Raw genomic sequence first — 6,502 nt, 5'->3', positions numbered from 1 at the left:
ATGTCAGGTATATTTCAAGATGTTTCCAGCATCGTCGCTTAGAGCTGCGAGGTCCTGGAAGTAACCTGGGCACACACTGCAGAGATTCGCCGCTTAGAGGTGTGAGGCCTGGAAACCTGGGCACACACTGCAGAGATTCGCCGCTTAGAGCTGCGAGGTCCTGGAAGTAACCTGGGCACACACTGCAGAGATTCGCCGCTTAGAGGTGCGAGGCCTGGAAACCTGGGCACTCATCCCCAGGAGATTCACTGCTTAGAACCGCGGGGTCCTGGAAACCTGGGCACGCATCTGCAGAGACTCACCCAATGCATGTGGGTGTGTGCACACAATTGAGCAAGGCCCCACGGGGGTGCGACGATGTCTGGAGACCATTTGGGTTGTCTAGACCGGAGAGTGCTCCTGAACATCGTGGGCGGAGACGGGAGATGCTGCCGAACGCCCTGCAGGGCACAGGACGGCCCCACCACAGAGACTTGTTCCACCCCAAGTGTCTACAGTGCTGAGGCCGAGAAACGCTGTACTAAGGTTTATCAGCTGTCAGAAATGTCAGAAGACAAAATGACAACACATCTGCTTATAGATCGAATTGGCTTTTATTCACTGTTCATGAATCGGGGCAGCCTCCCTTCTACAAAACAGAATGAGAGCTCCCACGGGGCAATGGCAGAACAGCAGGTTTTGCAAGGTGGGAACAAAGAATCAGAGCAAGAGGCAGACGGCGACGGCTTTTTGTGTAACGGGTAGAGCAGAGGAAACGTACTTATCACGCTGACTCAGGTAGACTGGACTCTCCTGTTTTCAGGAAGTACTGGTCTGCTTGGGACCTGGCTGCTTCTTTAAAGTTTCAGTTTCATTATGTGGCATTGAGCGTGAGTGCCTTCATTTTGGTTTGATCGTCTGTTGGGGCCTCATGTGGGAGCTCTGTCCACAATGATGATCAAACCCATCCCAATTTTTTTCCTAAAAAAGAGTGGATGAGTCTAATAGATATTGACCTGGCAGATATCCAGAATGTATCCTTGAATGAGAAAATGCAGCCGTGGATAAATGTGTGTGGTCTGATCTGCCTGCGGTGCTCAGCCCGGCCCAGGGGGGAAGGGGACAGGATCTGTCCACACTGGGCCATTAGCACTGAGCATTTGCTCAGAGAGGGGACCTGGAGGGGAAATGAGAGGCAATTGTCTTTTTTTCATTAAAAAATATATATATATGTCCTTTTGCAGTGTGTACAATCATTTGACCTGGCTGTGAGGTGAGTGGCAGGCATCTCCCTGGGAGCAGAGCAGGGGTCAAGGTTCTGCCTTCAAGGCCAGTGGGCTGGAGAGCTGCCTCCCGGCCATCCAGAGTGATTCAGCACACATTTCAAAGGCATCTCCATCCCTTTAATTCCGAGATGCAGTTATTGGCCCAGCAAGCGTCTCTGACGCCCCACCCTGTGGGCTCACAATACCTGCTTCTGGGATGAATCAACGAATCTAGGACAAGCAGCCAGAAGTGAAACAGGCAACCTGCTCTTTTATCTCCCCGTTTCCAACAACATCAGGGAGGGGAGAGCCAAAAAGTTAGAGGGAGGAGGGCGATGGGCTGGTGCCCGACTCCCAGCAGAGACCCTCAAAGGCTGCAGAGGCCGGGGGGCCCCCAACGGCAGTATGACGGGGCCACACCGCCCGGATGCCTCAGCCAGGCTGAGAAACACACTGAGCCCTGGTTCCCATAAATTCGGCTTTTATGTGGCGGTGAATAGGGGTGAACAATGGATCTATTGCAGGCTGCACAGAATTGGCCCAGCCTGGGTCTCCCTCCCGCAATTAGGAGCCTTGGCATGGCAGGGTTCTGGAGCCCCTGGCCTGCCTGTAAGCCTCATAAACACCACCGGCTGCTTGAATTTGTGGGAGGAGATGCCACCATCCCATGGGGTCTGTTGCTGGCCAGACCCCTTCCCTGGCATAGGAGGAGTTCTCTGGCCTCCCCAGCGGCTTGCAACCTAGACAGTGGCTACCGCACCATTCGCATTGCTGTGGGCTCAGGCTTGGCCCGTGGCTTTGGGTCATGTCTTCCGGTTTCCCTCAGGATGGGACCCCCTTCTCCCCTTCCACACAGTGGCTCCCGCTGTTCAAACCCTTTTCCTCCTGCTGGTATCTGGGGCATCACATCCAGTGGGGTCTGGGCATACAGAGGAATCTCAGCCTCACCCTGCACTTCCTGAGCCCAGGGCCTCACCGGCTCATCCGTGCCCACTCAGCCCCCAGCCCTCTGCACCTACAGCACAGGATCTGTGTTGCAGTCCCACCCTCCACAATGCCCACCCCACCTCCTGGAAGCACCCATTCCCATCTCTGCTAGCTGTTCTCCTAGTCTTCACCTACATGCAGTATTTCCAAAGAACAGCTTTACTGGCATTAATTTTATGTGTCAACTGGGCAAGTCTGTGGTACCCAGTTGTTTAGCCAAACGCCAGTCTAGATGTCAATGCGAAGGCATTTTAAAAATGAGATTGGCCAGGTGTGGTGGCTCACGCATGTAATCCCAGCACTTTGGGAGGCTGAGGTGGGCAGATCATGAGGTCAGGAGATCGAAACCAGCCTGGCCAACATGGTCAAACTCCATCTCTACTAAAAATACAAAAATTAACTGGGCGTAGTGGCACATGCCTGTAATCCCAGCTACTCAGGAGGCTGAGGCAGGAGAATCTCTTGAATCAGGGAGTCAGAGGTTGCAGCGAGCTGAGATCACGCCACTGCACTCCAGCCTGGGTGACAGAGCAAGACTCTGTCTTAAAAAAAAAAAAAGAAAAGGGATTAACATTTACATCAGTTGACTGATTAAAACAGATCTCTCTTTATAATGGGAGTGGCCCTCATCCAATTACTTGAAGGCTTTCAGAGAAAAGACTGAATTTCCCCAGAGAAGGAATTCTGCCTCCAAATAGTCTTTAGACCCAAGATGGCAACATCAACTCATCTCTGGGTCTCCAGCCTGCTGCCTGCTCTATGGACTTTGAGTTTGCCAGCCTCCATGATTGCATGGATTAGTTCCTTAAATAAGTCTTTCTCTCTCTCTCCACACACACACATATCCTATTGATATTCTGTGGGTTCTGTTTCTCTGGAAAACCCTGACGAACACACATCTCCAATGAAGGGAGCCTCCGCAATGGTCCCCACTGACCTCTGGCTCCTGGTGTACACACCCTTGTGTAATTCTCTCCCCTTGAGTGAGGGCAGGGCCTCATGATGGCTCAATTGTGTGGAGTAATGCAAATGTAATGGGTTACAAAAATACTTCCACCTTGCTCTCCCTCTCTTGTCTCTGTCTGAAGTCAGAACCCTCACTCGGGGAGAGGTAGTGGACCCGATGGGAGCTGCCCTATGGAGAGACCATGTGGCAAGGAGGCCACCAGGCATTAGGGATCTGAATCCTGGTAACAGGCGTGTGAGTGAAGTGGATTTTTCCCCAGTCAGGCCTTCAGGTGACTGTCTCCAGTCGATAACTTGCACCAAGTCAGAAGACCCAGCAGTCCTGTGCCTGGATTCCTGACCTGCTTATGAAATAATAAACATTTGTGATTTGGGGTCTGTTATCTTGAGCCAATGTGTTTTGGGAGTAACTTGTTACTCTGAAACAGGTAAATAATGTACCGCTCTCTCTTTGTCATCTTAGACCTTATCTGTTGAATTGTTGCTGTCTCACGCTAATTTTCCTTTCCTCTTCTTCCCAATATAGCCATATCATGATTTGGGTTAAATCAATATTCATGCCTCATGGGATCATGATCATGTAAGTAAAATGTAACACTGAGCTAGGTACTGCATTCTAATGGTATTTCTTTCTCTGCATATTTTTATTTTCCTGGAGTTAGTTATTGCCTTGCTTTTATTTAAAAACAAAAAGTTAGCTTTTGATGTGCCTATTTATATTCCAAATGTTCTAACAGAAGTCTCAAATGCCAGCAATACATTTTCAAATGCTGAAATACACCAGACAATCCATTGTTTCCATTTTCCTTTTCACCTGGCAGTTTCCCTCTTTGGACCTTTGCCCCTTCCTCTGGAGTCTTGATTTTCTGGACCCGAGTTGCACCTGCTAGTCTGAGAGACTTTCTTCACTTATCTTCTGAGTTGTGCAACCTGTTTTCTGTATCCCATAGTTTCTCTGTACACTATGTCACCCAAACACAGTTCTAGCAGAGTCTTAAGAAAGGGAACATGGGAAATAAAATGTTGAGTCCTGGTCGGTCTGAAAATACCCTTTTCAATCCACTTTTTAGGTGTGATATTCTAGATTTTTCCTGAAGTACTCGACTCAGGGCATCTTGCCATATGTTCCAGCTTCCAGTGTGACCATAAAGGGATCCGATGCCTTTTGAGTTCCTGCCCTTTTAATGCGAACTGTCCTTCCATGTTGGACACCTGTAAGTTTTATTTGGTTTCCAGTGTCCTGAAATGTCCGAAGCTGTGCCTTCTTGTGGGTTTTTTCCTCTGTTGGCCTCTCCCAGAGTGACAGTTCTGACTTCAGAGACAGAACAAGAGAAAAAGGAAGAGAGGAAAAGGGTAGAGAGTGAGTCTGGTCATCAGAGATGCTCTTCTCCTTCACCGGGAGGAGGCTTGCTGTATTTTCATGATTGCTGTGGACATTGGTTCTGCTGAGTTGAGCCTCTAATGTTTTTACTTGTCTCAGCAATTTTCCATATTTTTGTCTTTTTGTTCTATTTTACGAGAAACTTTTATCTTCTTACCTTTCTGCTAACTTTTAAAATTTAGATTATTGCATTTTCAATTGCCAGTAATGTTCCTTGTTTCAGAATGCAGCTTTCATTGTGGCCTCCTGTTTTGTTTCATGAACAGAACGCCTGTCTAATCCCAATGCTGTCTCAGCCGATGCTGTCTAATGCCAATGCTTTCTAACCCCAATCCTGCCACCGTGTTTCCCCCGTCCTCCCTAAATGCAGACTTGTACCTTGAACCTTGTGGATATCACTGAGAGCTGACGCCACATGCCAGGAGCTTCCTGGACACAATCCTATCATTTTACTCTGCTCAAATACAGAAGCTGAAGTACGGAGATGGTGAGTGTCCTGCCCAATCACACAGCCTGTCACAGCCGGGGCCAGACTCACCGGCAGGGATCCCTTCCAAGCCTGGGGTGTGAGCCAGCCTAGGAGGCTCAGCCCTACCTCCCTGCACATCTGCCTGATACCTCTCGTGCATCTTCTTGGTGGGGTGGAAGAACCGTCGCAATTCTCCCTGCAAGGATCCTTCTGAGCCCCCCCTCCTCAAGGCTCACACCCCACCCCACCAGAGTACAAGTCCTTCTACCCACCCCAGCTAGGGGCAGGCCCTGAGCTGTGACCCATGGAAGTGTCCCAGGCCTCTGAGAGGTGGCAGTGATTCCTCTCAGAAGCATCACAGGGCTGGGAAGAACCCCTGAGTCCCAATCTCCATTGGCCACTGCAGGGCCTCGTGTGTCACTGCCTGGGAGGTGGTGATATGAGCTGCAGATGGTGAGCTCTGACAACAACGAGGCTAATCTTTGTTGAGGGCTTCCTGTGTGCCAGGGACCCCTCCTCTTCAGTTTCCTTCACAACCCAGGGTCACCAACATTTAACAGATGGGGAAACTGAGGCACAGAAGTGTTAAGTAACTTGCCCAGGGTCCCACAGCTAGTAAGAGGCAGAGACAGAAGCCAAGATACTCTCACATGAGACACCTGTGGCCTAAGCACAACTCAGGGGCTGAAGTGGCAGTAGCTGGGAAGGATCTGGCCAGAGGTGGGAGGGTGCTCTGGCAAAGTCCCGGCCCAGGGCTCCTTCCTCCCCTACATTCTGGGGCCTCAGAGTCAGGTGGAGAGGGCTCTTTTCACCCCTGTGTTCTGGGGACTCAGAGTCAGGTGCAGAGGGCTCCTTCCACCCCTGCATTCTGGGGCCTCAGAGACAGGTGAAGAGGGCTCCTTCCACCCCTGCATTCCGGGGCCTCAGAGACAGGTGCAGAGGGCTCCTTCCACCCCTGTGTTCTGGGGACTCAGAGAAAGGTGCAGAGGGCTCCTTCCACCCCTGCATTCTGGGGACTCAGAGTCAGGTGCAGAGGGCTCCTTCCACCCCTGTGTTCTGGGGACTCAGAGACAGGTGCAGAGGGCTCCTTCCACCCCTGTGTTCTGGGGACTCAGAGTCAGGTGCAGAGGGCTCCTTCCACCCCTGTGTTCTGGGGACTCAGAGTCAGGTGCAGAGGGCTCCTTCCACCCCTGTGTTCTGGGGACTCAGAGTCAGGTGCAGAGGGCTCCTTCCACCCCTGTGTTCTGGGGACTCAGAGTCAGGTGCAGAGGGCTCCTTCCACCCCTGTGTTCTGGGGGCTCAGAGTCAGGTGCAGAGGGCTCCTTCCACCCCTGTGTTCTGGGGGCTCAGAGACAGGTGCGGTTTTCCAGGATGTGGGCTCTGGGTGGGCAGGACTGATGCAGCCTGGGTAGAGTGAGCCTGGCCATTTGTCACCTGCTTGCCAGACCCCAGGAG

Source organism: Chlorocebus sabaeus, chromosome 10 (assembly GCF_047675955.1).
Source record: "Chlorocebus sabaeus isolate Y175 chromosome 10, mChlSab1.0.hap1, whole genome shotgun sequence".
Classification (NCBI taxonomy): domain Eukaryota; kingdom Metazoa; phylum Chordata; class Mammalia; order Primates; family Cercopithecidae; genus Chlorocebus; species Chlorocebus sabaeus.
This window is presented reverse-complemented; position numbering follows the sequence as displayed.